General features: G+C 37.2%; 1 protein-coding gene across 3 annotated transcripts in view; it reads right to left on the reverse strand.

Moving 5' to 3' along the window:
* Positions 1-320: 320 nt before the first annotated feature.
* Positions 321-10,593, reverse strand: part of GCC1 (GRIP and coiled-coil domain containing 1) — a 59,198-nt gene continuing 48,925 nt past the window's right edge. Inside the window, exon 7 of one of the 3 annotated variants that reach the window (XR_007460287.1) lies at positions 321-808. The gene's annotated coding sequence lies outside the window, so the exon portion shown is untranslated. Of the gene's footprint in view, positions 809-5,848; positions 6,369-10,593 lie in introns of those variants that run through there. The other 2 variants (XR_007460292.1, XR_007460286.1) reach the window with 2 other exon arrangements.

Raw genomic sequence — 10,593 nt, forward strand, 5'->3', positions numbered from 1 at the left:
CTCCAACCTCATTGCTCTGACAGAACTCTGTTTGGTATCGACCGTGCTCTAGTAGTCGGCATACTATATTTTAGTATTTTCCAGGCATGTCTTGCCAGCTAGTCTGTGAGTGCTCATGCACAGGGATCTGTCTAATGCATCTTTATATCCACGCTAGACACGGTGTTTCATACACAGGTAACAGAGTTTTCTTGAATGAATGAATGAATGAATGGCTTTCATTCACCAGTTTACCACTTTTGACCAACCGTTGCCTTGTCCACTAAGTAAGCCTCTTTACAAGTTTACCCCTTTCATTTTTTGTTACAAGCATCTGGATACTGCTTCTTACCTCCTTACTCCATTTTAGATAGACATTGTCCCGACACCTTACATTTCCATTCAGACTCAAAGAAGGAGAGGAAGCTGGCAGGAGAGGCAAAGGAAATAGAGAACTCAGTTCCATAACGGGAGCCACGTAATTTGGAGTACAGCTATAACCCAGGCCTTAGAAAGCGTTTAAAATTTTTCTAAGGCCTACGTTTTGAAATGCCCCTCATAAGGGAAAGAAACAATCCTTGCAAATGTTTACCACAAAGAATGTAAATATTAAAATGTGGAAACCATATAGTAGTAATAATAACTAACATTTATTGAGTACTAACTCTGGGTTAGCTACTTTTGAAATAATTGTAATTGTACCGTAGCTTTATAAGCGTTCCTGACATCTAGTAGGTCAAGTTTCTCTTCTTCCTGTTCTTCAGTATTGTGGCTCTATTTTTGGTTTATGGCCCTTCCATGTAAATTTTGCAGTCAGCTTTTCCACGTTCTACCAAAAAAGAAAAAAATCCCTACTGATATTTTAATTGGAATTGCACTGACTTTACACATTAATTTGGAAAGAAGCAATGGTCCAAAATATTAAATCTTCTACCAAATCAACACAGTATAGTTCTCCATTTATTTAGATCTTCTTTAATATCTTTCTATAAAGTTTTAAATTTTACTTCATGAAGATTATGTACACCTTTTGGTAGATTTATTCATAAGTACCATTTTTTATTGCTATCATAAATGAGATATTCTTCCTCCTGTTACATTTTCTACTTATTGATGGCAAATAGTTTATGTAATAACATGATATCCAACCACCTTCTTACCAATTCTTTAAGAAGCCTATAGATTCTTTTAACTTGCTGGGTAGAGAATCATATTATCCGCGAATAATGACTAATCTGCTTCTTAATTATTTCTTGCCTTACTATAAATCCAATAAAATGTTAATGAAAACTGACAATAGTGGGTGCTCTTGCCTTTTCTGGATCTTAAAAAGAATGCTTCCAAGATTTCATCATTAAGAATAATGTTCACTGTACGGTGCTGGTTTTTTTTGTTTGTTTGTTTAATGCCCTTTATCTGATTAAGGGAATGTCCCCCAATATTCAGCTTCAATATTAAGGGAATGTCCTCCAATATTCAGATTTCTTTTTAAAAATCATAGATTTTGAATTGGTCAAAAAAATTTTCTGCATCTATTGGATTTTTTTCTCATTTAATCTCTTGATATAATGAATGGCATTTATAAATATTTGAACATTAATTTTTAGAATTTTTACACCAATGTTCAAGAATGAGACTGGCCAATAATTTTCCTTTTTGTACTATAATTGCCAAATTTGGGTGTTAAGTTTACGTAAGGTTCACAGAATGAGTAGGGAGGTATTGTCTCTTTTTCTATATTCTAGAAGCATTAGTATAAGGCTGCAATAATTTATTCATTAAAGTTTGATAAAAAAATATCTGGGCCTGGTATCTTTTCTGGGAAGATTTTAACTACTTATTTAGATTACTTTTTCTGCTTGCTTCCTTCTGATGAGTTTGAAATTATAAAATTTGTTTCTATTCTTTTAGTAGCTGCCTTTTTAAAAATCATTTTAATGTTTATTTATTTTGCGAGAGAGAGAGCCTGTGCAAGCAAGCAGGGGAGGGGCAGAGAGACACAGAGAGAGAGAGAATCCCAGACAGGCTCCATGCTGTCAACGCAGAGCCTGACGCTGGGCTCTAGCTCACAAGCCCTGAGATCATGAGCTGAGCCAACACAAAGAGTCAGACGCTTAACTGACTGAGTCACCCAGGCACCCCAGTAGTTACCTTTATAATTTTAAAATTTCATTCTTATTTTTATCAAAGATACGTGTAGACATAGCTTAGAGGCAAATAATTTTTTGAGTCAAACGCAGCCTCATTTCCTGATCCCCAGAGGTAAATACTTCCAATGTTTTCAATGAATCTTGTACTGTTTATGTCCATGTCTCTACGTAACATGCTAGCATTGCTACTTCTTGATTTTTCTGTTTTAGGCATTGTCTATTGCCTTCCCATTCTGGAAAACAAAGATTTAACACACTTTCACACATACCCCATCTCCTCTTACAAGCTACCACACACGCACAAACACCATCCCTCAATCTGCACAACATAGTTATTTGAATTTGAGATAGGGACGGCTGTTTTGCACACACTCAGTACCTACCCTTCAGTATTTATAAGTTTAACCATACCCCACTCACAGCTGAGTCTGCCCCTTGCCAGCCCAGAAGTCATGAATCATCCTACCCACAGGAAATCTTCAGGTAGAGAAGGAAGCTGGAAGGCCAGCCACTCGGTGGAAAATCTTTCGTCCACTTCTCCTTTGATAGCCTCACCTCCCCCCACTTCCAGGACCCGCCTGGTGACACCGGAGCTATCGGAGCATTCCTCAACAGGTTGCTCCTCAGCTTTCTCCATCTGGATGCACATGATGCCATTTATTTCTTCCAGGTACACATTGCACTTCTGAGAGTGTCTTGTTGCCTTCCTTTTTTTATGCGAGTGCATATGTTATTTCTTTAAGCAATTTTGTACATAATTAATTTATATTCTGCATCTGGTAATTCTAAATCTGAAGTTCTTAGGAATCTAAATCATTTTTCATTGTCTCTGCTGACTCCTCACGCAGCTTGGGAGTTAGCTTTCCCAGGCTGTCTGAGACAATTATCACTCATCCACCTGCTTTCCTAAATGAGCTTTCTACATTTGGCTGCCATTGTCTCCTCACTTGGGTCTACGGACTTCTATCTTTTAAAAATATCCATTTGTTGCCATGCTTGTGATTTGGGGAAGGGAGTGAAAATAAATGCATACATGCAATCCATAATGTTTAATTGGGTATTCCCCATTCTTAAAACGTTTCCTTCATATTTAAGTTAGATTCTAAAGCTATTCAGTGCCCTAACCCTCCCTTGAACACCCTTCCCAATTCACATGCTATGGTCACCTCTTCCAGTCTACATGCCACCATCCCATCTAATTTAACTCTAATGTTTTAATCCCCAACAAATAAGACATTATTATTTTATACACATAAGATTTGTTAGATTCCCAGTTTCTTTGTTCACTAGACCTTCTTCTATTTCAGACCTCACTTCTGGAGATTCTTCGCATTCCTTTGGACTAGCAGTCTCAAAGTGTGCTTTATGGTTCCAAGACCCTCTTAGGAGGAGTCCAACAAGGTCAAACTACTTTCATAACAATAGTAAGGTGTTATTTGTCTTATTCACTGCATTGACACACACCTTAATGGTGCGAAAGCAATCGTGGGTAAAATTGTTGGTACCTTAGCACAAATCAAGGCAGTGGACCAAACTATGCAAGGAATCGTGTTCTTCTCTGTCACCCACTCATAGTAAATTTTCTGAAATGCTAGTTCCCTTAACGGTATACTTGGTGAAGCAGAAAAAAAACATATTAATTTTTTTAAATCTTGGCCCTTACACAATGTCTTTTTAATATTCTCTGTGACCAAATGGGAAGTACAAAAAGCACTTCTGCTGAATACCGAAGTATGATGGTTGTCTCAAGGAAAACACTTGTGCGATTGAGTTGCAAGCTGACGTAACCACTTTTTTCATGGAGCACCATCTTTACTTAAAAGAATGACTGACAGATGAACTATGGCTATTCAGACTTGGATAATTGGCAGACATTTTCTTAAAATTGAATGAACTAAGCCTGTTACCTCAAGGAAAACAACTGACAGAATTTGTTGTCAATGACAAAATTCAAGTTTTCAAGGAAAATTAGAATTTTAGAAAACTTATATTTCCCACCATGAACTTGACAGCTTCTCAATACATGGGCTTTTCTAATAAGATCCGCGCAGATGTTATTAATGGATGTGACTTTCATATCAATGTTTGGAAGTCCTGCATTACTCAACGAACCAGTATTTTCCAAATTACCAGTCCATGATGTGACAAAATCATACATAGGTGAAAGATCCATCTAAAGTTGAAGATAGGCAAATAAACTTTAATGTAACAAAATGCAACACGTTTATTGATATGGCTTTCAAATTCCACATGGCAACTAACCATTAGGAAACTGCCATTTGTTGAATTTTGGTATAATACCAAGAATAATATCCTCCATTATCTGAAAAGGCTATTAAAATACTTCTCCCTTTTGCATCTACACATATGTACGAGGACAGATTTTCTTCATATATTTTAACCAAAACAACATACAGCAACAGAATGAGCGCAGAAGCAGATATGAGAATCTAGCTGTCTTCTAATTACCCAGACAATAAAGATTGTCAAAAATGTAAAACAATTTCTCCCTAATGTTTTTGTGTATGAAAATAAATTACTCTTTATTAAGTAATTTACATTAACATCAAATGGGCTTTTTTAAAAAATAAATTTTCATTTCAATTTTAACTTCTAATATGATAAATACAAATAGATATAACCCACGTACACAAAAGATCTTTGGGGTCATCAATAATTTTTAAGAATGTAAAGGAATTTTGAGACCAAAGTGTTTGCTTTAGGGGGTCCCTGGGCGGCTCAGTCCGTTGAGTGTCTGACTTTTGGCTCTGGTCATGATCTTGCAGTTTGTGAGTTCAAGCCCCACATTGGGCTCACTGCTATCAGCATGGAGCCGCTTCGGATCCTCTGCCCCTCCCCTTCTCTGCCCCTCCCCCACCGGCACGCTCTATCTCAAAAATAAACAAACATTAAAACAAACAAAAATGTTTGCTTTAGCAGTTCATTCGTTGAGGGCCTATTGGTGATAAACTCTCATACCTTCCATCACCATGTCTTTCTGTGCTGCATTCTAGGTAATTTCTTTCAATCCATCTATCAATGATTATCTCTTCAATCGTTTGATTTGCTGTTTAACCAACTCATTAATTTTTCAAAACTTAACAATTATATTTTCCCATTTTGAAATTTGTTTTTTGGTTTCTTTTCAAATCTTCCCGCTTCCTGTGAATAGTTCCTTATTGCTCTCTCATTTCTGTGAGATACCCGGTTATTTCCTTAAACGTTTCATATACAATCATTTGATATTTTAGATCTCATAATTCTGAAGTCTGAATTTATTAGGACTCTAAATCCTTCGTTTATTGTTTCTGTTGACTCTTCTCATGGTGAGACAGAGGCTTTCTCTTCTGTCATTTTGGTGATCTTTGACTGTGAGTTTATATTTGGTAGATATTAATCTATAGGAATCTCGAGCGCCAACTGAGGTCACCCTTCTCCAGAGCAGGTTTTCCCTTGCTTTTGCTGGGGGTCACGGAGCACTAGACCTGGAGCTGCCTTATCTCCCTTCCAGGGTCTAAACTAAAATAGAAGTCTCGGGGCACCTGGGTGGCTCACGTTGGTTAACAGTCCAGCTCTTGATTTCAGCTCAGGTCATGGTCCCATGGTCCTATGCTTTGGATTCTCTCTCTCCTCTCTCTGCCACTCCCCCAACTCGCAGGTGCACTCTCTCTCTCCTTCTCTCTCTCTCTCTCAAAAATAAACAAACATATTTTAAAAAATAAAATAAAATAAGAGTCTCATGTTCCATTCACTCACCTTCATTGGGCACAAGGCTTAGTCTCCTGATTGCATTTCCTTACTGCTCACTGCATCTGTTACTCAAATTTCAACAAACGATTCTTTTTTCTACACTGTTAGATATTTCCCTCATTTCCTACAAACAGCGCTGCATTTGAAATCACGATGTTACTCAAGCACATGTACATCATAATGTAATCAAAACACAACTTTATTTTTGCCTCTCACTGTTCCATTAGGCTTTATTTAGCAGGGGTAATGTTTCCCTACGCCTGGAAGAAAAACAGTCTTGATTCAGAAACTAGAATGTCCAATTCTGTATAATAATTATAACTATGGACTTGATTTAGCAGTAAATCTCCTCCTCTCCCAGCTCCCTCCTGCTTCAAGCTGAAAGCCCACAATGAGAAAGACAGGCTGATTGGCTTCTTCCCTAATTCACTGCCTTCGGCTTCTCTTCTCTTCCTTCCTCTTCCTTCTCCCGAGCTGATGTGTTGATGTCTTCAGGGTCAAAGCAGGAGGATGGCAAAGAGACATGGGACAAATATTCTTACTTGAATTGATACCCTCATGAGTTGAGGGTTAATGAGCTCTTCAGAGCTTACTATATCAATAGACAGCTTTCTCTCACAATGTCTAGCCCCAAATGGGTGCCTTAATAACCTTAGTGGCCATTCATAATCCCTCCCAACCCTGCCCTTAGTCTTTGTACACCAGTGGTATATAACCAGCCTCTATCTTCTGATATCTTCTCACCCATTGCAGATGGTAGGCTCTAAGAGAAACCACACTGGCTTTTTCACCCAAGTGCCCACATATCGTATCTTGTCTCTGAATCCATAAAGACAGCTTTTTCAAAAAAAAAAAAAAAATTCAAAGCCAATCCCTCCCGATGTCTGCCACAGGGTGGTTGATCAGCCCTTCTCTTGTCCTCTAGATTTCTGACACCAGAATCAGACTCCAGCCCACATATATCAAAGCTCTGCAGATGGTGCCATGGAAGTCTCCCTGGACCTGAGATGAAGAAGGAATATCTCCCTCTGTGTGGGGAGAAGCTGTGGGATTTATCGCACGGTTTTCTCCAAAGATATCCTCCCCACTGATCCTTTCCTCTCCCATGCAGTGACCTTTGCATGTCCTTAATCTACTGCCTCATCGACACGGTTCTCAGAATGTTCTCTCTTTGGTATCTATCATATTGGTGCTTCAGTCAAAACTCAAGGGGAAGAATTTTGGCCCAACATTCTGTTACTCATCAGTAAGTATGTTTTATCCAGGAACTAGCTGAGTATTTAGTTCACCAAACTGGAGGAAGCAGAAGCATATTCTAATAAACTTAAGTAACTCATTTAAATGTTGTAAATGCATGATAAAATGCCTTAAAAATAAAACTGCAGCATTTAATCATACACTGAAGGTCCTGAGCTGTGAAGAAGAGTGTAGTCACAGCCACAAATCAATGTCATTTCTGGAAAATAATGATCAAGTATACTATAGTAAAGGACCTGCCTTCTTCATTAGGCAACGCGCTCCATGTACCCTGTTACATGACCAAGTCTCAACCCGCTTTTACCTCATTTGGATGCACATGAGGCTATTTATTCCTCCAGATACACATTGCATAATTATTTTCCGCTCTAGTAAATGAATAGCTTAATTAGCTCCTTAATTTGATTTTAAGAGCCGAAAAATATAAGTGATAGGACATTCTTTGTAAAAAAATATTCTAAATAATCACACTTTGTGACTAGTTCTTAAATGTGCAAACTGTACAAAAAGAATAGGAAAAAAAAAAACAACAGAAAAAAGCAACCTCTACTAAAAGCTGTTTTTGACAATTAAGAGGATTTCTTTTGTTTACATTAGAGGAGAAATAGTACAAAAGTAACTGAATACATGCCAGAATAATTAGCAGCTCTTGGCTCATTTAAATTATGTGCACATTGCCATTTTAATGCATTTTTTAAACACCCACTTGCAATTCTATTTTATTCTTGGAAGAAAATTTATGACTTTCCACTAGGTATGACTAGTAAAACCAAATTTGTGTCCTGTTTTCTTGGAAAACATATATCTTCCTGGCTTTATAGAGCCACTTTTAATAATAATTAAAAACATAAAATAATAATAATTGTACTTTGGACGTATACAGTACTTCTGCATGAAAACTGGAAGCATTCTTTCATGTAAGATAAATACCTCTGTAAAAATATCATGTTGTTTCTTCATGCTTACTATATAACATGTTCTAAAGATAATCTAATATTAATAATGAAAGGATTAAGACTGTGATTTTCTTTTTTCAGGAAAATATCTCAGTGGCTCCCTAAAAACAAATTCAGGTCATGAATTTTACATATTTTCTTCTACATTTAAGGTCCCTGATGATTAGTCACAAAGTAGTGATTAGCAAGAAATGCATGCATAAGCATGCTTCATGTCCTAGGAGATAAAAACAGGGAACAAAGAGAAGAGATAGCTACTTCTCCTTTTGAAGACATAAATGCAGGAAATTTGGTCATAAGGACACCAGACCCACTGGTTCAAAAGCTATAATCCAGACCAACAAAAGCTTTGTCAGTAAGTGTTACAGCATATATAGCTCAGCTTAAATATCATGAATATGCCTCACTCAGACTTCAGAATACGTGCAAAACATTGACACAACCCACACACTTTTATCCTGTGCCTGGTCTGCTCAGGCCCCAACCAGAGGCCATGTGAAACCACAAAAGTGAAGGTAGCCATGACACATCCTGAGCCCTCCAGAGGCTCCCAGCTTATTGAGAGATATGACTGGTGCATAGGTAATTATATCAAGGCAAAGAGTTGGAAATTCTCAGAATCAGAAGAATCAGATGGAGTACTGAGGAAATTCACATAAGGGAGCTATTACTTCTGCATGGAGGGACTGAAGAAAGCAAACTCAGCCCTCAACCATATGGCCAAGTAAAGCCATGAAAGTGTATGGGCTGCAAGAGGGGCCCTTTCAGGCTAACGTAAGCATGTATCACACTCAATCATTGGACAGGAATGCAGTCCCATTTCACCAATGTTTGCATAAGCTATTCAAAGACTAAATAAAGGTACACATATCATAGAATTGTCCATAAGCCAAAAAGAATGAGGCAAGGTCAGAAAACATGAGCAGGTGAGCCAAAGAGACAAAAAGCAAGGATTCTGTTCAAGTAATTAGCCTGACACATGTATTTTTACACTGGGCCCTTTTAATTCTAGATCCAAGCCTTAAATAGGATATTTTAGAAGCTGTGATCTGGCCATTGGGCATTAGGGAGCTATCATGGGAGGCAGGAGCACGCATGTCATGTGACATGTCCATGGCCAGTCAGACGCTGAGAATGAAGAACAAGCACACGTGTGGAGCCCACAAGTGGGTAGAGAAGACACGCTATGCTGTTAGCCCAAAAAGACCAAAGTTTTCCACTTTCCATTAGAATATTCGCTTCTGTCTTTGCTTTGAAAGAGGAAAAACTAATTATAACAGTGCCATTTTTATTTTTGGAGCCTTATTCCCTTCATTTGATGATCTACAATCAAGCTACAATTGTGGAGACCAGATATATCACCAAGGGGTCCTTGAAATTATGCATTCATCATTTCCAAGATACATGTGCAGCAAGAACATTCATATTATTTGATCGTATTTTTGACAACCAAATAACATGTATAACATATATTCTTTAAAACTAATAATTTTTGCAAAAGTATATAAACATCTGATTATATTTTAAAATCTCTCTTCCAGCACATGTAGCAACTAGTTCGTGAGCTGATTTAATTTGACATGTGAAAATTAATCAACATCCTATCTTTGATCCATGCATGTAATTTCATTGATTTCAGTGGAATCTATCTTCAAGGGGCAAGGATAGAATCACTCCATAATTATCTCTACCAATCCAGTCGCTAGAGTTATTACAAAAGCCACTTCACTTTCCATATTGACTTTTGGAAACTCAAAGTACATATATTATATTCTGTTGAATTTGTTCCTGCCATATGCAGAGTATGAAATCCATCATGAAATTTGTAATATAAAATTACCAGAACAAAAATGTATCTGAATTGATGAGAGTGAACGTTTCTGAATATTTCAGAGGGAGATACAATTTTACATTTACTTCTTCAGTATATAATCTAGGATAGAGAGAAAGGCCCTCCATGGGCCTCTTATTACTATTTAGCAATAATACCAACAATCCTTGTTTCTGTCCCATCCTTCAGAATGCTGCTCTTTACCTTTTACAAATATATCCCTAACTGCTTTCCAAAATTCACTCTCTTCCTTGCCTCAGCAGTACTCCCCAGCCATAGTCCAACAATATAATATGGAACTTAATTAGAAACTTAGCCCTGAAAAAGGCACTTCGTGCTTCTGAAACTAGAAGAAGATGTAATGAAATAGCTAATACCAAGAGCATTAAACCAGTTCACAGAGCTCTTTTCTGTATAAGGCATCAGTTAAAATTACTCAAGCCCACAACAAATAAATTGAGCAAGAAAGATGTCATAGAATCTGTTTTCATTATCTTTCTTCAAAAGAACTACAAATTCAGGTATTCTTTTTTTTCTTTTTCCCTTGAAGCTCCAGTTTAATTCTCTTCTGAGGTAATGTCTTTTATTATTTTTTTAATCGAAGTAAGGAATTAAGGAATTTCTTTCTTTCTTTCTTTCTTTCTTTCTTTCTTTCTTTCTTTCTTTCTTT

The sequence above is a fragment of the Panthera uncia genome, chromosome A2, assembly GCF_023721935.1.
Source record: "Panthera uncia isolate 11264 chromosome A2, Puncia_PCG_1.0, whole genome shotgun sequence".
NCBI classification, from domain to species: domain Eukaryota; kingdom Metazoa; phylum Chordata; class Mammalia; order Carnivora; family Felidae; genus Panthera; species Panthera uncia.